We start from the raw sequence: 23,155 nt of genomic DNA, 5'->3' as shown, positions 1-23,155 counted from the left end.
AGGGCCAGGTGAGCTTCTAATGTGGCAGCACGTATTGCTGCAGAGTGGAAGGCCCTTCACAAAGGTTGACTTGAAATCTTTCTGATGATAATTGCTGTATTTTGGTTATAAATGGGTACTGATTGGGTGAAATCTTTCCTCAGCGTTACTGTGTGTAACAAATATCAAAATAATGAAGCAATTCTATCCCAAAATACGCGGCATCACATAACCTTATTTACATTTTCATCCCACGCAATTTAGTCAACAGGTTTAGACATATCTGTCAAGAGGGGGTCCTTACGCCTCAAAATGTTGACAGGGGGGTCTCGGCATCCAAAAGTTTGAAGACCTCTGCCCTAGGGCATAGGTACCTCAGAGGCCTACCAGGGTCTGAAGCATGTATTATGCCACCCCTGGGAAGCACTTTAAAATGGCACCACAGGTCTGCTACTGCAGCCTGGGTAAGGTGGTGCTTGCACCCCTTACAGTGGTATAGGCTACCTATATCACTACCTATGCACACACATATAAAACCTATAAGTCACTCCTATGGCAGGCCTTAACAATCCTGAAGCAAGTGCTTGGTTTTTATGTGAGAGGGTGCCCCTGCATGAGCAGAGCCCCTCTGCAGCGTTCGGTGTACCTACTCTGATGCTGTTTGTGGTGCAGCCTGACCATATACTCTTAAGTGCATTATAACCTCGCGGTAAATGCTAACTTTGGGATGGCTGCACGGAAACATGTCGTGTTTGGTGTCAAACGCTTTGCAATACTACCCCCCCCCCCCGCCAGCTGTGGCGGCGGGGGTAAGATTCCACCCTTCTAGAGGGAGAGACATGTTCACACTGGTCTAACCCAGTAGGACTTTCTATAGCCCTGGAATCATAAAATGGATGCCGCTGCCACAGACACTTTAGGACTCCTAAATGCATTCTGTGAATACCGAAAGTCTTAAAATTAGGATTTTTCTCAGTTTAGGAGTCCTAAAGTTAGGACTCCTAACTTTACTACTACTAAACTGAGAAAAATCCTAATTTTAAGGCTTTCGGTATTCACGGAAGGCATTTAGGAGTCCTAAAGTTAGGACTCCTAACTTTTGTGAATACCAAAATGAGTAAGTGCCTTCTGTGAATACCAAAATGGTAGTAAATTTAGGATTTTGTCTTAAGTTAGTTCTGTGAATCGGGCCCTAGGTTTCCTGTCACAGGGAGGTGTAACCACCTCCCAAGACAGGCAGATGTGTATTGGGGCTGGGCGGGAGCACTCTCTGGTGCTTTGAAGTCCTGCACTTTGGGCGCATTTGGTGTCCCTGTGCATAGTCCAGTTCAAACCGGTTGCAGGGGCTACCTGCCCCTGCTCTGGCACGAAACTGGACAAAGGAAATGGGTGTAGCCACCCCTCTTTCCAAATCCTCCGATAGGTGGGTCCCCAGAGTATGTCCAACCCCCTATCTTAGTATAAGTATAGGAACCCAGGGCCCGATTCACAGAATTAACTTAAGACTAAATCCTAAACTTACTACTTTGTGGGATTCACAGAATGCACTTACTACTTTTGGTATTCACAGACTGCACTTACTACTTTTGGAATTCACAGAATGGATTTACGACTACTAACTTTACGTCCGCACTCGGGCCGGAAATTCTGGCCCGGGGGCGGAGTTTACGGCCCGGAGGCGGAGCTTCCGGCCCGGAGGTGGAGATTTCGGCCATGGGTAAATCTCCGCCACTGGCCGGAATCCCCACTTCCGGGCCGGAAGCTCCGCCTCCGGGCCGGAGACCCCGCCTCCGGGTCGGAAGCCCCGCCTCCGGGTTGGAAGCTCCGCCTCCGGGCCGGAATTTCCGGCCCGAGTGCGGACGTAAAGTTAGTAGTCGTAAATCCATTCTGTGAATAGCAAAAGTAGTAAGTGCAGTCTGTGAATATCAAAAGTAGTAAGTGCATTCTGTGAATATCACAAAGTAGTAAGTTTAGGATTTAGTCTTAAGTTAATTCTGTGAATCGGGCCCCAGTCTTTAGGACTTTATTTTACCCTGTACAAAACTCTGCAACATATATCCTGGACCTTCGACATTCTATTTCGACTAGAAGACTGAGGAAATCTCCCTTGGAGTCAAAGAGTGACTCCCCTGCTTGGCAGGCACCAAAGAGGCAACTGTCCGGTCTGCATCGCTGAAGCTCCCGCTGAATACCGAAGTCTTTCCATCACCAGAGGTGGATTTCCAGACTTCCCCGAGGCTACCCTGAGTCCACAGCAAAGATGAGGCCCGTGGCTATCGTGGGTGACGTGGAAACGTGACCTCTGGACAACGCAAACTTTTGCAGGTACATCATCTTCCTGGTGCCCCTTGAAGTTGTGCTTTGGGCTCCGAGTAGCCCCCACCACGAGCACCGACTGATCCAAAGATCATTGGCCTCCACTCCATGAGAGACCCATGGGCCAGCTCCAAGTGCGTCCGCTCGAGGCTCCTTTGCGATCTCTAATCCGTTGGCTAGTGGGACCCCACAAAGGCAACTCCTTTTCTGCTTGAGCTTTCCTGGTTGCTCCAGACGTGCCCTGACTTACTCTCGCTGGTTGAGTCCCCCAGACCTTGCTGGTCTGCACCGACGTCTTTCTTCTATTTCCACTTGACTTGCTGTTGCCAAGGCTTGTTGGGCCCAATCTGGTCGCCAACACCGTAGCACTCGATAGACATTGTGGGACAGCTCGGGGCATGGGACAGACTTATCAAACGGGCCACGGACTACTCTCCACATCTGATGGCATACAGTGGTCTGGATCCTCCTCCGCCATATTGGAGTGGCATTTGTTTAATGTAAGGCAGTCGGGTGTTCTAGTTAAAAGAGTATGTGTAGTAAAAATGTGTAAGTAGATGTTTTTGTAAGTATGCATATGTTTATAAATTAGTAGCAAAATGCGTTTCGACAAATGCTTGCTTAATAGAAATAGGATGCTTTACTATTCGCTGGCGCAAGTAAGCTATAACCCCGACTGTCTCATACTTTTGTGTATTAAAATTATAAAGAAAGATGCTGCTTTTCCCGCAGAATTTCTGCCGGTCTCGTAAAATGGCTATGGCTGCCGTGCTCTTACAACGGTGACCGGTCCTCCGTGGGTTCTTTCTATTTCCGCTTTAGATAATGTTTGACATGTTGCAGATTGCAGAACTCTGCTTTGCGGATTTGAGTCATTGTCTGGCTGCAGTCACCGTTCAAAAAATAAATGGCCCCAGAGTGCGTCAGAATTGATAAACCTGGCTGTGCTGTTGTTTTTTTTTACATGTCCCTAAAGGGCAACGTGTGACTTGGCGTCAGAGAGGAAAGGCTGGTGCCGACAGAGATGGCTCTGCTCATAGTGAACACGTCAGCTGCAGCAAAAGTCACTGTTTGTAAGTGGGAGAGGTATAATTGAGCATGATATGAATGGCACTTCCGATGATACTTCTTCCCCCCCAGCTCGCATGCCATGCTTCCGGTACCCTCTGCCTGCCCGGCTCTATGCCACAGCACCCTGCTTGCTCCCTATCTCTACTCTTTTCCCCTCTCTCACCCTGTGCTTCTGGTGCCCTCTGCCTGTCACCTGTCCGGCTCTCTGCCATAGCACCCTGCTCCCTATCTCTATTCTCGGCCCCCCTCGCCCCCCGCTCTCACCAACTGTTTCCAGTACCTTCTACCACAACCAGGTTAATACCAATTTAACTCTTAGCCCACCCTCCTTTACTACCTACTCTGATTGGCCAAAGCCCCAGAATTCTGACATATCCCCTTGGTAATGCGCATTCAGTGATCACAGCGTATTTTTTTAAATTAGGGGGCTCAGAAGTTAGCTATAAAGCAGGCAGAGACTCTGAAAAAGAGGCCCGAGGGGTGGCCTGCCTTCATCCCCCAGTAACTAACATAAAAAGATGTTCCGTGATTTCGTAACAGAGCTGGGCTGCGGGGTGATTGTGGGGCTTTGTTAAAGATTTCAGGTTAATCACAGCGCCCGTCTGGAGCTGTAATTAACCTGAAAACTTTAACAAAGTCCCACATTCAGCCCGCAGCCCTGCTCTGTTAAGAAGAGAAACTCAGCAAGTCTACAAACACGACGTGTGCTTTTCACGCCCTGTTTGTAGACTTGCTGAATTTCTTTTCATAATAGAGCGCAGCTGCAGGGTGATGGGCAGATTGTGTGCTTTTGTTAAAGTATTCATGTTAATTGCAGCTCCTGATGGCGCTGCAATTAACATGAATACTTTAACAAAAGCACACAGTATGCACTGTAGCCGGGCTCTACATCGAAGAAACACCTGGTTTTCGCGCCGCTCGCTTTTTAAAAGCAGCGGCGCGAATGTTCTTGTTTGATGTGCTGTGTGTGTGTGTGCGCTCCACACACAGCGCTGCGCACTTCATGTAACATAGGTGCGCGCGCGCCCAGGCGCGCACGTTATTGGGAACGGTGCCAGGGACACCAACTCCAGTGTGCCTGCCCAGGACTGCCATATTCCCTCCCACTGCACCTGACTTCTGAAAACCATTGACAGCGCTATGTCCAGGTCGCGCTGAGTGCCTGCCAGCTGGAGCCCTTTACAGGTGCTGTGACTGTGAAGCGCTGTGAGCCTGGGAGTACTACTGCTACCTGGAGGCCCCTGAGGTACGATAACTGCGCTGTGACCTAGAAGCGCTGCGAGCTCAGAAACACTATGGGGCCAAAATCACCGCCACTGCCCAGGACCTGGTTATGCTATGAGGAGCTGTGGTAGTAGTGAAGCGCTGCTGCGCCCCGAGCCTCACCTCGAGCTCAAACGTTGTGGCCAAGATTACCGCTGCGGCCCCGGCGCCGCTGGAAGAGAACGCTGCAGGTCAAGATCACCGCTGAGGCCCCCTGAGCTGGAATGAGGGCCGCCGCGGTTACAGCCAGGGCCACGCTGAGATTGCGTGCGAAGGAGAGTGTCGCTAGGCAACCGAGACGCCAGCCGCGTCACCGACGGCGCCCCCAGGAAGTTGCACCCGGAGAGGCTCTGGGACCGGGAGCCGTCCGGGCTCTCGAGGAACACCCCCGAGAGGGGCTCCGAGAAGAGCAGGAGCCCCTGGTATCTACAGGCCGGGTTCCTGGAAGTAGGGGGCCCCGATGACACCAGCGTGCCGATCCGCCTCCCCCGGTTGAAGCCCCAAGTGAAGGGAAGAATGGGCTGACCGGGGAGGAGGCGTCCTGCGCGGGCCAGAGTCGGCACAGCCTTGGAGGCTGAACTTCCCCTGCAGGGACAGTGTGGTGAGTTGGGGAGGTCTGGGGCCTACGCCCACGCGGATGGCCATCCCCACGGACAGCAGGGACAGCCCTGGGGGCTCCTGGGGCCGGAATACCTGGTCCAAGACACTCAGACACCAGTAATCACTGTCTGGGACATGCGCCCCTGCTGAGATGCCCGCTCTGATCCTACATTCAATCTCTGCTTAAGAATTGTCCCCGGTATTGAGTATCCGCAGAAGCATTGTTATCTGAGTGTTATACCTGAAGGGGCATTGCTGCCTGCAGTGAACCTTTGCCTACGCATGATGACCTGCAGTGAACCTTTGCCTACGCATGATGACCTGCAGTGAACCTTTGCCTACGCATGATGACCTGCAGTGAACCTTTGCCTATGCATGATGACCTGCAGTGAACCTTTGCCTACGCATGATTACCTGCAGTGAACCTTTGCCTACGCATGATTACCTGCAGTGAACCTTTGCCTACGCATGATTACCTGCAGTGAACCTTTGCCTACGCATGATTACCTGCAGTGAACCTTTGCCTACGCATGATGACCTGCAGTGAACCTTTGCCAACGCATGATGACCTGCAGTGAACCTTTGCCTACGCATGATTACCTGCAGTGAACCTTTGCCTACGCATGATTACCTGCAGTGAACCTTTGCCTACGCATGATTACCTGCAGTGAACCTTTGCCTACGCATGATTACCTGCAGTGAACCTTTACCTACGCATGATTACCTGTAGTGAACCTTTGCCTACGCATGATGACCTGCAGTGAACCTTTGCCTACGCATGATTACCTGCAGTGAACCTTTGCCTACGCATGATTACCTGCAGTGAACCTTTGCCTACGCATGATTACCTGCAGTGAACCTTTGCCTACGCATGATGACCTGCAGTGAACCTTTGCCTACGCATGATGACCTGCAGTGAACCTTTGCCTACGCATGATGACCTGCAGTGAACCTTTGCCTACGCATGATTACCTGCAGTGAACCTTTGCCTACGCATGATTACCTGCAGTGAACCTTTGCCTACGCATGATGACCTGCAGTGAACCTTTGCCTACGCATGATTACCTGCAGTGAACCTTTGCCTACGCATGATTACCTGCAGTGAACCTTTGCCTACGCATGATTACCTGAAGTGAACCTTTGCCTACGCATGATTACCTGCAGTGAACCTTTGCCTACGCATGATTACCTGCAGTGAACCGTTGCCTACGCATGATTACCTGCAGTGAACCTTTGCCTACGCATGATTACCTGCAGTGAACCTTTGCCTACGCATGATTACCTGCAGTGAATCTTTGCCTACGCATGATTACCTGTAGTGAATCTTTGCCTACGCATGATTACCTGTAGTGAATCTTTGCCTACGCATGATTACCTGTAGTGAACTTTTGCCTACGCATGATTACCTGCAGTGAACCTTTGCCTACGCATGATTACCTGTAGTGAATCTTTGCCTACGCATGATTACCTGTAGTGAACCTTTGCCTACGCATGATTACCTGCAGTGAACCTTTGCCTACGCATGATTACCTGCAGTGAACCTTTGCCTACGCATGATTACCTGTAGTGAACCTTTGCCTACGCATGATTACCTGCAGTGAACCTTTACCTACGCATGATTACCTGCAGTGAACCTTTGCCTACGCATGATTACCTGCAGTGAACCTTTGCCTACGCATGATTACCTGCAGTGAACCTTTGCCTACGCATGATTACCTGCAGTGAACCTTTGCCTACGCATGATTACCTGTAGTGACTATGTGCCTGAGAATGATTACCTGTAGTGACTATGTGCCTGAGAATGATTACCTGTAGTGACTATCTGCTTAGGAATTGTTGCCTGCATTGACCTATAGGTCCCAAAAACCCATTTGCCCTGCCTTCTGTGCGAACCTCACGTTTTCGACCCTGACTAATAGGTGGATAAAGATACTTGTTCTTATCAATGAAAGTGGTGTGGTGTCTCCTTATTGTGTGCGCTTACTGTGTCAGAGTGGGGGTGTGCTGCACAACTACTTCACACTTAGCCTCGGGCGTGCCTACCTGCCTCGCGCCAAACTACCGTGTCGGAGTCAGTGGTCCCTGGAACCCTGGGTCGAACAGAGCCAAACAGTAGTAGATCCTCGTTCTACCATGTGAGGCATTGCCGGACTTGCTCCTGTCCGTGTTAATTATTGTGTGTGTCGAATAGAAATGTTATTTACATACCTTGCACGTTAAGTCTCTTTTGTGACGCTCAAGGTATTTATCATGAGTGAGCACTGTGCCAATGCCTTACACATTGTCTCTGTAGTAAGCCTGACTGTTCAGTGCCAAGCTACCCAAGGGTGAGCGCAGGTTATACAGTAAGTGTAAACTCCCACCCCTGACGAGACCGGTAGGTTCTGCCTGGCTGGGGCACCACCTCCGCCGACCAGGAAGTGCCGGGTCCAACAATGTGGAATCAGTGTGACGTGCTCTCTGGATTGTTCATTAAACTTGGGCTTGTGCTGGGTGGATAAAGGATGCTGTGGATGTATGTGGTACTGACAAGAGAAAAGAAAATGACAATGTTTATGTATTTAAACATCATGGCGGAGTTTGCCTTGATGTATTTTGGAATTTCACAATTGGTTCAAGATGATAGTGACACCACTCCTTGTGTGAGTTGCTATTTTGTCTGAGAATAGCATAAGCTTGATCGCTTTGAAAGTCCACGATGAACTAGAAGTGAATATTGAGCCAGAATTGAACGGCACAGAAGATTTGTTATGTTATGTTATGTGAAATGTTTAAAGGGCACGTACACCAACAGGTCTCTTGGAGCTGGGTTGGAAAGCCACCAGTGGTAATGGTCCGTGTCTAACTATATGCTTGGGTCAAGAGCCCTGTTTTCAAGTTTTTCCTGAAACACATGTAGTCTGTTGCTTGTCTGATGGCGATGGGCAACGAATTCCAAAACTGGAAAGATGTGACCCTCCTGCCCCTTTGCGTCTGAATCTCGGGACCACCAACAGATTCATTAGTGCTGATCTGAGCGTGAGCTCTGGGGAGTGTCTGTGAGTCCCAGAGTATAGGGATTTGGGGCCTCGGCTGCGGAGAGCTTTAAAATGATGCAGCCTGTTTTGAACATGGATCGCTGTTCCACCGGAAGCCACTGAAGCTCCTTCATCAGTGGCCGAGTATGGCAGCGTCTAGGCTGTTGATAAATGATTCTGGCAGCTTGCTTTTGTATCAACTGTCGACAGTAGTTTTGGTTACGCGGGAGGCCGTGTCAGGGTGAACCCTCAAAGTCACTGAATAAACTTGAGTTCAACTCCCTACTAGCTATCGCACAAAACACACAGGGGCTTATTTACAAGCCCCTTGCGCCACCTGTACATCACTTTTCCCATGCTAAAAATGACACAGAAGTGGCGCAAGGGGCTTGTAAATAAGCCCCACAGAGTTAACTTAGGCAATGTGTAAAGTATTTGTGTAATATCAGAACAGTCATGAAGTCAAAATGCTACGTGTTAGACCTGTCAGCCCTAGGGGGGTCTCCCCCTCTATTTTTGATCGTGCCTCATTTTTTCCACCCTCATTTTTATGTTGGACTTAGGTCTCCGGGCGCCTTTTCATTGCCAACCAGTGTTAAGGTGCAGGTGCTCCCTTCTCCCAAGATGGCTGCCACAGGCCCCTGCTACTGCAGAGTGGACTTCATTAGTAGCACCCTAGCTGCCAGGAGCTGGCTGGAACCCCACACCAATGTTGCGACACCAGCCCGCCTTTTTTGTCCCATAGGTAGAATGGGGAAGCTCCTGGAATGTGCTGGAACCTTCTAGAAGGGAGGTGTGGTTTTTACTTTTGCCGCCTTGGATAGAGGTCACCTGACCTAGGGCTACTTAAGTGAGGGAGGGAACTTTTTCTAGTTAGTTGGCCAGTGGGAGTAAAGCAGACCTGGGGAAAATCCACGCAGGAGTGTAGGCGGTAGGGCCTAGCCAGGGACTTATGCCTCTGAAAGTGACAGGACTTAGGTACTGCCTTTTAAGTGAGTGAGGGATCCTGTACCGCCCACTGATCTAGCCCAGTGATAGGAGAACCCAGGGGCCATCTGTTAAGCTTGGCTAGGAAGGAACTAGTCACCAACTCAATTCCTAACCCCAAGGAACAGAACCCCCCAAGGGCGCCAGTGACATCTGCGCCACAAGAACTGAATGCTGAAACTTCAAGTTACGACTGAATGCTGGACTGCTGGGGTTCAGCCAGGTACTAGCGCTGAGACCCCTGCGCTCCCCGACCTGGCCTGGGATCCCCTGCGGCAGTCCCCGGTCGAGCGCTGAGCTTGCAGCCCTCCCGCTTAATTTGTCAACCCCCCCTGGTGTGGGGACCAGAAGCATGCTCACCGCCGCGGCCCGGAGGCCTGAAGTGTGCGCCCTCATCGAGTCGGGGCCCGCGGAGAAGCCCGGGGCCCCATCGCTGCCGTCGCAGCTGCTGTCGGAAGCGTGAAAGGTTGTAACCTGTCTCCCGGCTGCTGAGCGCCTTGAGTGCGGGGCCCGGGGACGTGACGGATGCCGCCGCAGTGAAGATTCCCCCCAGGATGCCGAGATTGAGGTAACCCCCGGGGGCTGGGAGGTAGCGTGGCCGTGTGGAGGCCTGGGACTCACCCCCCTGCTCCCCGGGAGGCTGGTGGAAGACCCGGTGCGCCCCCTGACGATCGGGAGCGGCACCGCACTCCGAGACTCTGGTGCCCCTCCGTGGGATTCCCCCCTGGCATCCGCGACTCCCCTCCGTGGGATTGCCCCCCTTGCTGCTTGACTGCCGAGTGCAAGGGGACCAAATGCTTAATGTTTGATTATTACGAGTAGCGCTGTATTTATAAGCTCTGCTCACCCATGCTCAATGTTTGATTATTACGAGTAGCGCTGTATTCAAAAGCTCTGCTCACCCATGCTCAATGTTTGATTATTACGAGTAGCGCTGTATTCATAAGCTCTGCTCACCCATGCTCAATGTTTGATTATTACGAGTAGCGCTGTATTTATAAGCTCTGCTCACCCATGCTCAATGTTTGATTATTACGAGTAGCGCTGTATTCAAAAGCTCTGCTCACCCATGCTCAATGTTTGATTATTACGAGTAGCGCTGTATTCATAAGCTCTGCTCACCCATGCTTAATGTTTGATTATTACGAGTAGCGCTGTATTTATAAGCTCTGCTCACCCATGCTCAATGTTTGATTATTACGAGTAGCTCTGTATTCATAAGCTCTGCTCACCCATGCTCAATGTTTGATTATTACGAGTAGTGCTGTATTCATAAGCTCTGCTCACCCATGCTCAATGTTTGATTATTACGAGTAGCGCTGTATTCATAAGCTCTGCTCACCAATGCTTGATGCCTGATTATTACGAGTAGTGCTGTATTCTTAAGCTCTGCTCACCCATGCTCAATGTTTGATTATTACGAGTAGCGCTGTATTCATAAGCTCTGCTCACCCATGCTCAATGTTTGATTATTACGAGTAGCTCTGTATTCATAAGCTCTGCTCACCCATGCTCAATGTTTGATTATTACGAGTAGCGTTGTATTCATAAGCTCTGCTCACCCATGCTCAATGTTTGATTATTACGAGTAGTGCTGTATTCATAAGCTCTGCTCACCCATGCTCAATGTTTGATTATTACGAGTAGCGCTGTATTCATAAGCTCTGCTCACCCATGCTCAATGTTTGATTATTACGAGTAGCGCTGTATTCTTAAGCTCTGCTCACCCATGCTTAATGTTTGATTATTACGAGTAGCGCTGTATTCATAAGCTCTGCTCACCAATGCTTGATGCCTGATTATTACGAGTAGTGCTGTATTCTTAAGCTCTGCTCACCCATGCTCAATGTTTGATTATTACGAGTAGTGCTGTATTCATAAGCTCTGCTCACCCATGCTTAATGTTTGATTATTACGAGTAGCGCTGTATTCTTAAGCTCTGCTCACCCATGCTTAATGTTTGATTATTACGAGTAGTGCTGTATTCATAAGCTCTGCTCACCCATGCTCAATGTTTGATTATTACGAGTAGTGCTGTATTCTTAAGCTCTGCTCACCAATGGTTAATGTTCGATTACGAGTAGTGCTGTGTTCCGGAGTTCTGCTCTGAAGTGCCCTACGCTGGATTAGTACGAGTAGCGCTGGGTCCTTAAAGTCTGCACTTGAGCGCTAGTAGTCTTCCATGTGTGGCGCTACATTTTCCAGCCCTATTTCAAAGCGCTGATAATCGCTAGATACCGCGCAAGGTACCCACGGCAGGTTGAAACGCTAGTGGTGGGAGGGGCACCCCGCATTGGTTAACCGCTGTGTTTACCGCTCCCCCAGGTTCGCCAGTTATTGCCAATGGAACTATGATGAATGGCTGATGAATCTGACGCTAACGTATTCAGGTACTGCCTATGGGCCCATAATGAATTGCTGGTGAATCTGACGCTAACGTATTCAGGTACTGCCTATGGCACCATAATGAAATGCTGGTGATTCTAATGTCAATGTATTCAAGTAATGCCCATTGTCATCTCATGAACTGCATTTGAATCTAACTACTTAGATAAACTTGTTTGATTTTCATTGAACATACGGTGTGGCGTCCATTATTGTGTGCGTTTCCTGCTTCAGGGGATGTGTGTGTTGTGTGGTCGCTTTACACTTAAGCCTTTGGGTGCCCAACCGCTCGAGTCACGTAACCCCCTTAGGGCCCGGTGACCCCAGGTCTTACACTAAGCAATAAAAAATTGCAATTAGAAAAATCGAGTAGTGTTTAAGGAAGTCCGGCAGAATGAGTTTGTGTGGGAGGCCACATCCGCGGTGCTATTGCTATCTTTTGTGGTTGTAATCTCTATGTTGTGAGCTCCGGATGAGTGCACGTCTCCTGCTGCGGACGCGCCGCCCGTCATAACTAATCCTGCCTCACATGTCTTATTCCCTTTTTGGGGGAGCACTTCTAGCCTTCTTCCCTCCACAGGCTAATTACGGTGAAGTGGGTTGCGGCCATCGCATCCAGAGACCCGCGGTCCCATTTCTAGCACTTCGGGCAGGCACAGGCGAGCATGCACTTAGCCGTCGCACTTCATTCAAATACAGCATCTAGTACAGCATCTCTCCAGTAGTGGCACAACTCTCCACTAATGGCGCATCTCTCCACTAGCGGCGCATCTCTCCACTAGTGGAGCATCTCTCCACTAGCGGCGCATCTCTCCACTAGCGGCACATCTCTCCACTAGCGGCGCATCTCTCCTCTAGTGGCGCATCTCTCCACTAGTGGAGCATCTCTCCTCTAGTGGCACATCTCTCTACTAGTGGTGCATCTCTCCTCTAGTGGCACATCTCTCCACTAGTGGAGCATCTCTCCACTAGCGGCGCATCTCTCCACTAGTAGAGCATCTCTCCGTAGTGGCGCATCTCTCCACTAGTGGAGCATCTCTCTGTAGCGGCGCATCTCTCCACTAGTGGTGCATCTCTCCACTAGTGGAGCATCTCTCCACTAGTGGCACATCTCTCCTCTAGTGGAGCATCTCTCCTCTAGTGGCGCATCTCTCCACTAGTGGAGCATCTCTCCGTAGTGGCGCTTCTCTCCACTAGTGGAGCATCTCTCCTCTAGTGGCGCATCTCTCCTCTAGTGGCGCATCTCTCCACTAGCGGCGCATCTCTCCTCTAGTGGCACATCTCTCCACTAGTGGAGCATCTCTCCACTAGTGGAGCATCTCTCCACGAGTGGCACATCTCTCCACTAGTGGAGCATCTCTCCGTAGTGGCGCATCTCTCCACTAGTGGAGCATCTCTCTGTAGCGGCGCATCTCTCCACTAGTGGCGCATCTCTCCACTAGTGGCGCATCTCTCTACTAGTGTAGCATCTCTCCACTAGTGGCACATCTCTCCTCTAGTGGCGCATATCTCCACTAGTGGAACATCTTTCCACTAGCGGCGCATCTTTCCGCTAGTGAAGCATCTCTCCACTCGTGGCGCATCTCTCCACTAGCGGCGCATCACTCCACTAGCGGCGCATCTCTCCGCTAGTGGCGCATCTTTCCACTAGTGGAGTATCTCTCCACTAGTGGAGTATCTCTCCACTAGCGGCGCATCTCTCCACTAGCGGCGCATCTCTCCACTAGTGGAGCATCTTTCCACTAGTGGAGCATTTCTTCACTAGCGGAGTATCTCTTCACTAGCGGCGCATCTCTCCACTAGCGGCGCATCTCTCCACTAGCGGTGCATCTCTCCACTAGTGGAGCATATCTCCACTAGTGGAGCATCATTCTGTAGCGGCGCATCTCTCCACTAGCGGCGCATCTCTCCTCTAGTGGCGCATCTCTCCACTAGCGGAGCATCTCTCCACTAGCAGCGCATCTCTCCACTAGTGGCGCATCTCTCCACTAGTGGAGCATCTCTCTGTAGCGGCGCATCTCTCTGTAGCGGCGCATCTCTCCACTAGCGACGCACCTCTCCACTAGTGGCGCATCTCTCCTCTAGTGGCGCATCTCTCCTCTAGCGGCGCATTTCTCCACTAGTGGCGCATCTCTCCTCTAGTGGCGCATCTTTCCACTAGTGGAGCATTTCTCCACTAGTGGAGCATCTCTTCACTAGCGGCGCATCTCTCCACTAGCGGCGCATCTCTCCACTAGTAGAGCATATCTCCACTAGTGGAGCATCTCTCTGTAGCGGCGCATCTCTCCACTAGCGGCGCATCTTTCCTCTAGTGGCGCATCTCTCCACTAGTGGCCCATCTCTCCACTAGAGGAGCATCTCTCTGTAGCGACGCATCTCTCTGAAGTGACACATCTCCCCTCTAGTGGAGCATCTCTCCTCTAGTGGCACATCTCTCCACTAGTGGAGCATCTCTCCACTAGAGGCACATCTCTCCACTAGTGGAGCATCTCTCCGTAGTGGCGCATCTCCACTAGTGGAGCATCTCTCCTCTAGTGGCACATCTCTCCACTAGCGGCGCATCTCTCCTCTAGTGACACATCTCTCCACTAGTGGAGCATCTCTCCACTAGTGGAGCATCTCTCCACGAGTGGTACATTTCTCCACTAGTGGAGCATCTCTCCGTAGTGGCGCATCTCTCCACTAGTGGAGCATCTCTCTGTAGCGGCGCATCTCTCCACTAGTGGCGCATCTCTCCACTAGTGGAGCATCTCTCCACTAGTGGCACATCTCTCCTCTAGTGGCGCATAACTCCACTAGTGGAACATCTCTCCACTAGCGGCACATCTTTCCACTAGTGAAGCATCTCTCCACTCATGGCGCATCTCTCCACTAGCGGCGCATCACTCCACTAGCGGTGCATCTCTCCACTAGTGGCGCATCTTTCCACTAGTGGAGTATCTCTCCACTAGTGGAGCATCTCTCCGCTAGCGGCGCATCTCTCCACTAGCGGCGCATCTCTCCACTAGTGGCGCATCTTTCCACTAGTGGAGCATTTCTCCACTAGCGGAGTATCTCTTCACTAGCGGCGCATCTCTCCACTAGCGGCGCATCTCTCCACTAGCGGTGCATCTCTCCACTAGTGGAGCATATCTCCACTAGTGGAGCATCATTCTGTAGCGGCGCATCTCTCCACTAGCAGCGCATCTCTCCTCTAGTGGCGCATCTCTCCACTAGCGGAGCATCTCTCCACTAGCGGCGCATCTCTCCACTAGTGGTGCATCTCTCCACTAGTGGAGCATCTCTCTGTAGCGGCGCATCTCTCTGTAGCGGCGCATCTCTCCACTAGCGGCACATCTCTCCACTAGCGGCGCATCTCTCCTCTAGTGGTGCATCTCTCCACTAGCGGTGCATTTCTCCACTAGTGGCGCATCTCTCCTCTAGTGGCGCATCTTTCCACTAGTGGAGCATTTCTCCACTAGTGGAGCATCTCTTCACTAGCGGCGCATCTCTCCACTAGCGGCGCATCTCTCCACTAGCGGTGCATCTCTCCACTAATGGAGAATATCTCCACTAGTGGAGCATCTCTCTGTAGCGGCGCATCTCTCCACTAGCGGCGCATCTTTCCTCTAGTGGCGCATCTCTCCACTAGCGGAGCATCTCTCCACTAGCGGTGCATCTCTCCACTAGTGGCGCATCTCTCCACTAGTGGCGCATCTCTCCTCTAGTGGCGCATAACTCCACTAGTGGAACATCTCTCCACTAGCGGCACATCTTTCCACTAGTGAAGCATCTCTCCACTCATGGCGCATCTCTCCACTAGCGGCGCATCACTCCACCAGCGGCGCATCTCTCCACTAGTGGCGCATCTTTCCACTAGTGGAGTATCACTCCACTAGTGGAGCATCTCTCCACTAGCGGCGCATCTCTCCACTAGCGGCGCATCTCTCCACTAGTGGCGCATCTTTCCACTAGTGGAGCATTTCTCCACTAGCGGAGTGTTGGACTTGGCCCTTCTGGCAGGTTCACCCCTGAACTTTTTTGCTTTTTACCGATGACTTGGTGTGGTAATTGTTTAGTCTCTGCGCACTTTCCCTGTGTCCCAGGGTAAAGTGCGTGCGTGCTCTGAGTGCATGTGGTGAGATAGGCCTGCCCTCCCATAGGAATGCATGGGGAATGTATGTGTCCCTAGTAGTTCCTGATGCGTGGGGTGTGCGGGGCCCGAGTTTGGTATGTGCGGACTCGTGGGAGTGAATGTTGCGCGATGATGTGTGCGGCGTGCATGTACCTAGTGTGGAAGTGCCACTTCTAGAAGTGGGCACTTCTGTGTGCAGTGTGTCTGTCGCGTGATTGGCTGGTCGTGTCATGTGACGGGCTAGGGATTCCCCAGAGTCAGGATGAGTCACCCAGTGGTGAACGGGGAGATCAACAGCTAGATGGGTGGGAGGAGTACACCTGGGTCCTGAATAGGACAGGGTTTTCCACACACAATGCTGGCCCCGCCCCCTGCGGTGCGACTGACGACCCTAGCCCTGCCAATGAATAGAGTGAGGGGCTGAGCACATCAAGGGTGCTCCCCAACCAGCTGCGACTGGTTTTCCCCCTCACCCTGAACCCAGAACAAAGGGATTTGGTGTATAAAAAGGGGCTGTGTCCCCTTACAAAATGTTCTTGCTCTGTCTTGAATCTACGAGGGGCGTGCTGCTGGTGGGGCCCAGGAGGGACCGCCATGGGGGCTACCTCCCTGCTGGAGGGCCCTGTGTGCTGGCCCCTGGGCCCTACCTTGCCCCCTGGATACCTTCTGGACCCTTGTGACTTTCCTTTTACCTGGCCAAGGCTTGATGCTGGCCTAGCACCCTGGGAGCGCTTTATTTTCCTTGCAGCAAGGTGCTTTTCTGGTCCTGGACGCAGCGCCTGGAGAGCGCTTTATTCCCCCAGAGAGAGGAGCTGGAGCTGTGCAGCGTTGCGTTGCCACGAGCGAGAGAGGGAATCCCCAGCGTAGGGATTCCCCCATGATGCGTGCCTTGCGGGTGCCCACCCCGCTTATTTTGCCTCTTTGATTACCCCTGAATGCGGGAGCCTACCCCGCTATTTGCGCTCTAATTAGGCGGGTGCCCACCCCGCAATGGCCGCCACATCAATGCTGTGTGGCGAGGCCGGAGCCCACCCGGCATCGCCGCATTCGTTACATGCGCGGGTGCCCACCCCGCGATTATTGAAGGAGAAATCACCTCCGCGGCCCGAGCTGCATGTGAAAACCGCCGCCGAGTCCGCGGCCCGCCTGGTTGTGGGCGGGGCCGCGGGACGGAAGCGGAAGTGCCGCCATTTGCCCCGGAGCCTCGCAGGCTCCACCAGTGAAGTCCCGGTCCCGAGATGGGGGACCGGGCGAAGGCCGGCGCATCCAGGGACGGGGCTCTCATGAGGTGAGAGAGCCCCGCCAGTACAGAGAAGTCCCGGTCCCACCAGAGGGACCGGGTGAGGAGAGAGCCCAGCAGGTGAGGCGCCGCTCCGGAGTCCCCGGAGACCGATTCCTGCCTCCGCCTCCCCCAGCCGGTGAGTACGAGAGAGTCCGGGTGGGGGGGGAGGCAGTGTCAGAGCGGCCCCGTCTGGCAGCGGGCCGCTCCACCGAGGCAGGCATGTTTGTTTGAGCGCCCCTTCGCTCCTACAATTACGGGGGCATGGTTGTTTTTCTGTTGTGGTGCCTGGTGAAGGCACAGGACCGGTGATGCTTAGAGCGGCCCCGGATGGCAGCGGGCCGCTCCAACGATGGGCATGATGGTTTACAGAGCCTACGAGGCTCCAACGCTGGGTGCCAGTTCCTCGTGTGGGGACATGTTCATTTCAGAGCCCTGAGTGGCTCCAGCACGTGTGCCAGTTGTTCTCTGAGCCAGAGGGCTCCAACGTTTGGCCCCCCTCAGTTCCCTAAGAGCCAGAGAGGCTCCCACACAGCCTTGTTTGCCCAGAGAGCGAGTGCGCTCCACAGTACTTTGGGGCAAGTTCCTTTTCGATATTGGCGCCCAGTTATTTCAGGAGCCCGTGCGCTCCATGGGGACAGGTTACTTTCTGAGCCAGATGGCTCCCACGTTTTGGCCTATTGTTTCAGGGGCTAGTGAGAGCCCCTGCCTACTAGGTGCCTTCCACAGCTGCGCAGCACTTAGTGCCAGCTGCAGCGTTTAGGCCCTGTGCTTGTCCCCAGCTGCCCAGCAAGTAGTGGGCAGCTGCTACGTTTAGGATCTGGCGCAACCTGGACTCTGATGTGATTGTGGTGCTAGGAAATGTACGGTGTAGTATGTTTTGCGCACCCTGTGTTCATGCTTTTGGTGCTAGGAAATGTGCTGTGTATAGTATGTTTGGCGCACCCTGTGTCTTATACCTCGAAATGTGGTTATTTCTGCCTAGAAGGTTGTTTTACCTGCTTAGGTTGATGGTAGGGAGAATGTACTTCCCTGTGCGATGTGCGCCCCTAGTATAGTTATACTTAGGTGGTTAGGTCTAATGCGTTGGACCACTGAGAATTGCATAATGTGATTTATGCCCCTGTGATAGATGCAGGATAGGTTTTATACCTGATGCTAGTGTGATGACGCTGAGGTCATTATTGCGCCAGTAGATACTGGTTATGTTCTACATGTACACTTGGTAATTTGTGTTATGTTCTAAGAGTGCTAATTCCTGACAGTGGTCCATGTGGCCCTGTCCCCTGTACATATAATCCCTTGTAAATTCTGCCCGTGCCTGTTGGCACATTGTAGAGTGTGTGTTTTTATCTAATGTGTTGTGTATAATACAAAGGCTATTTTTATAGAATACCTTGTGTGGAGTTTCCTTTGTGGTGGGCCTTGGGTGTTGTTGCTGGGTGCGCGCGCAAACGCTTTACACATCGCCTCAGGGATAAGCCTGTCTGCTCGTGCCAAGCTACCAAGGGGGTGAGCAGGGGTTATCTTTGGCGTGTAACTTCCTTGCCCTGACTAGAGTGGTGGTTTCTGTCTGGCTTTGGCGCAAGCCCTAGCCAACCAGAAATCGCCATTTCTAACACGGAGTATCTCTTCACTAGCGGCGCATCTCTCCACTAGCGGCGCATCTCTCCACTAGTGGTGCATCTCTCCACTAGTGGAGCATATCTCCACTAGTGGAGCATCATTCTGTAGCGGCGCATCTCTCCACTAGCAGCGCATCTCTCCTCTAGTGGCGCATCTCTCCACTAGCGGAGCATCTCTCCACTAGCGGCGCATCTCTCCACTAGTGGTTCATCTCTCCACTAGTGGAGCATCTCTCTGTAGCGGCGCATCTCTCTGTAGCGGCGCATCTCTCCACTAGCGGCGCATCTCTCCACTAGTGGCGCAACTCTCCTCTAGTGGCGCATCTCTCCACTAGCAGAGCATTTCTCCACTAGTGGCGCATCTCTCCTCTAGTGGCGCATCTTTCCACTAGTGGAGCATTTCTCCACTAGTGGAGCATCTCTTCACTAGCGGCGCATCTCTCCACTAGCGGCGCATCTCTCCACTAGCGGTGCATCTCTCCACTAGTGGAGCATATCTCCACTAGTGGAGCATCTCTCTGTAGCGGTGCATCTCTCCACTAGCAGCGCATCTTTCCTCTAGTGGCGCATCTCTCCACTAGCGGAGCATCTCTCCACTAGCGGCGCATCTCTCCACTAGTGGAGCATCTCTCTGTAGCGACGCATCTCTCCTCTAGTGGCGCATCTCTCCACTAGCGGCGCATTTCTCCACTAGTGGCGCATCTCTCCTCTAGTGGCGCATCTCTCCACTAGTGGAGCATCTCTCCTCTAGTGGCGCATCTCTCCACTAGCGGCACATCTCTCCACCAGTGGAGCATCTCTCCTCTATTCACGCATCTCTCCACTAGCGGCGCATCTCCCCACTAGTGGCGCATCTCTCCTCTAGTGGCGCATCTTTCCACTAGTGGAGCATCTCTCCTCTAGTGGCGCATCTCTCCACTAGCGGCACATCTCTCCACTAGTGGAGCATCTCTCCTCTATTCGCGCATCTCTCCACTAGCGGCGCATCTCTCCACTAGTGGCGCATCTCTCCTCTAGTGGCGCATCTTTCCACTAGTGGAGCATCTCTCCTCTAGTGGCGCATCTGCCCTCTAGTGGCGCATCTCTCCACTAGCGGCGCATCTCTCCACTAGTGGCACATCTCTCCACTAGCGGCACATCTCTCCTCTAGTGGCGCATCTCTCCTCTAGTGGCGCATCTCTCCTCCATTGGTGCATCTCTCCACTAGTGGAACATCTCTCCACTAGCGGCGCATCTTTCCACTAGTGGAGCATCTCTCCACTAGCGGCGCATCTTTCCACTAGTGGAGCATTTCTCCTCCATTGGTGCATCTCTCCACTAGTGGAACATCTCTCCACTAGCGGCGCATCTTTCCACTAGTGGAGCATCTCTCCACTAGTGGCGCATCTCTCCACTAGTGGACCATCTCTCTGTAGCGGCGCATCTCTCCTCTAGCGGCGCATCTCTCCACTAGCGGCCAGCTATTTGATATTTTGGCCTATGTTGGTGCCCGTATTTTGATCCCGAGTTTGCCCCCAGGACGCCCTGCCACTCCACAATGTGACCAGAGTTGTGAACCTGGTGCCCAGAGGGTTCCCGCCACACACTGACAGTTCTATCCGCGGCCGCCAGGGGGAGCCCTCACCTTGACTGATCTGCCTCATTCTCCATTAAGGCTCGATAGGTCTGATACGATGAGGACTTTGAATACTACCAGGATTTTATTTATTTATGCATTTTCATAAAGCGCGGACATTACCCAAAGGTGTCAGAGCGCTGTACAATAGGGCTGGTTACGTTACAAGAGAAAAGTGGCACAGAATATAACATTACACAGACTAAAAAAAGAAGGGTACACAAACACAAAGTCCAACACAGCACGCAGGGGTGAGGAATGTACAGGAAAAAATACAGATTTACAACGAAGAGTGAACTTCCAAGAGGGGCCTGAGAATGAAAGTATTAGTTCTGAAAGTGTCTTTGGAAGAGAAGAGTTTTGAGTTCAGCTTTGAAGATCCGGGTAGAGGAGGTGGCACGGAGCAATGGGGGAAGTGAGTTCCATATTCTCACCGCATTGCCTGAGAAGGATTGTGCCATCGATCTTTCCCTTTTGAAGACGGGGGGCTCAAGCAGCAGCTTTTCCGCATTACGAGAGGGTCGAGAGCCTCCGGACAGTTTCAATTTATTTGCCAGGTAGCGAGGGGAGGACGTGTGCAAGGCTTTGTGTGTGATGCAGGCAGTTTTGTAAATAGATCTTGCCTCAATCGGAAGCCATCGAAGAGAGGACAGGATAGGAGTGATTTGGTCGCTTCGTTTAGACCCTGAAATGAAGCGAGCTGCTGAATGGAGGATGGATTTGAGAGGGGAGAGGTGGGATTTGGGCAGGCCCGTCAGAAGAGAATTGCAATAATCCAGTCTTGAGAGAACCAGCGATTGGACCAAGGTTTTTAAGTCATTCTCCGGGAAGAACCGACGGATCCCCCATAGAAGGCGCAACTGGTACCGTGCGTTCCTGGCAATAGAGTTGATGTGGGAGATTAAGTTGAGTCTTTTGTCAAGAATGACACCTAGAGATTTAGCGCTGTCGACAATGATGGGTTTGTTGTTGAGCAGGTTCAGCTGATCCATCCACGATTGAACAGGAGGAGGAGAGAGAGAGGTCGAAAGGAGGAGGAATTCAGTTTTGGGGGGATTTAGAATGAGTTGGTGAGCTAACATCCAGTTGTGGATGGCGTTGAGAGTAGAGTCGAGTAAAGAGAGGATGCCATGCAAGCCTCCCTCTCGGACGTGCTAGTGGTCGCACTAGATAACAGAGGCCTTCACAAGGGCCCTGGGCCCTCTCGCCCATCAGTTTAAAGGCTATGCCCACCAGCAAGGTTGGCTGACCCCCATAGTCCCTGTCTAAGGGCCTCAGGACCCTACTGAAAAGCAGAGTAAAGGTAAACAAGCACGGGCATAGCCAACATGTCTCGCTTTTGGGTCCTTATAAGTGTTTAGCCATGCAACAGTTGCATAACTAAATACTTATAAGGTCCCAAAAGCGAGACCTATTGGCTATGTCCAAGCTTGTTTCTGTTTATTACTGCTCTGTAGTAATGGCGACGCACGGGTGCCACCATTACTACATAGAAGTAATAAACAGGAGAAAAAAAACATCAAAGCGGCCTTGCGGCCGCGAAAGTGAGGCACGCGCGCCCGTGCACTGTAGCTCTAGGCTGGCCTGGTAGCACTTTTTTGAGCCCTCACAAAAAGTCTCGCTACTAATCACTAGGCTCACTTACCCGTCGCAGCGCTAGACAGTCCACCGGAGGCGTGGTGGATGGGGGCGCAGCTCCGGACGTTTCCGGCCAGCTACCGCAGGACAGGACAGGACAGCTACCGCAGGACAGGACAGGATAGTTACCGCAGGACAGGACTGGACAGTTACCGCAGTACAGCACAGCTACCGCAGGACAGGACAGCTACCACAGGACAGGACAGGACAGTACAGTTACCACAGGACAGGACAGCTACCACAGGACAGGACAGGACAGCTACCGCAGGACAGGACAGGACAGCTACCGCAGGACAGGACAGTTACCGCAGGACAGGACGGCTACCGCAGGACAGTACATTTACCGCAGGACAGGACAGGACAGCTACTGCAGGACAGGACAGTTACCGCAGGACAGGACAGTTACCGCAGGACAGGACAGGACAGCTACCACAGTACAGGACAGGACAGTTACCGCAGAACAGGACAGGACAGCTACCGCAGGACAGGACAGGACAGTTACCGCAGGACCGGACAGCTACCACAGGACAGGACAGTTACCCCAGGACAGGACAGGACAGCTACCGCAGGACAGGACAGGACAGCTACCGCTGGACAGGACAGTTACCGCAGGACAGGATAGCTACCGCAGGACAGGACAGCTACCGCAGGACAGGACAGGACAGTTACCGCAGGACAGGACAGTTACCGCAGGACAGGACAGCTACCACAGGACAGGACAGTTACTGCAGAACAGGACAGGACAGCTACTGCAGGACAGGACAGGACAGTTACCGCAGGAAAGGACAGCTACCGCAGGACAAGACCAGACAGCTACCGTGGGACAGGACCGGACAGCTACCGCAGGACAGGACAGTTACCGCAGAACAGGACAGCTACCGCAGAACAGGACAGGACAGTTACCACAGAACAGGACAGGACAGCTACCGCAGGACAGGACAGGACAGTTACCGCAGGACAGGACACCTACCGCAGAACAGGACAGTTACCGCAGGACAGGACAGCTACCACAGGACAGTACAGGACAGCTACCGCAGGACAGGACAGGACAGTTACCGCAGAACAGGACAGGACAGCTACCGCAGGACAGGACAGGACAGTTACCGCAGAACAGGACAGAACAGCTATCGCAGGACAGGACAGGACAGATACCGCAGGACAGGACAGCTACCGCTGGACAGGACAGTTACCACAGGACAGGACAGCTACCACAGGACAGGACAGCTACCGCAGGACAGGACAGCTACCACAGGACAGGACAGGACA

Source organism: Triturus cristatus, chromosome 7 (assembly GCF_964204655.1).
Source record: "Triturus cristatus chromosome 7, aTriCri1.1, whole genome shotgun sequence".
In the NCBI taxonomy this organism is placed as follows: domain Eukaryota; kingdom Metazoa; phylum Chordata; class Amphibia; order Caudata; family Salamandridae; genus Triturus; species Triturus cristatus.
This window is presented reverse-complemented; position numbering follows the sequence as displayed.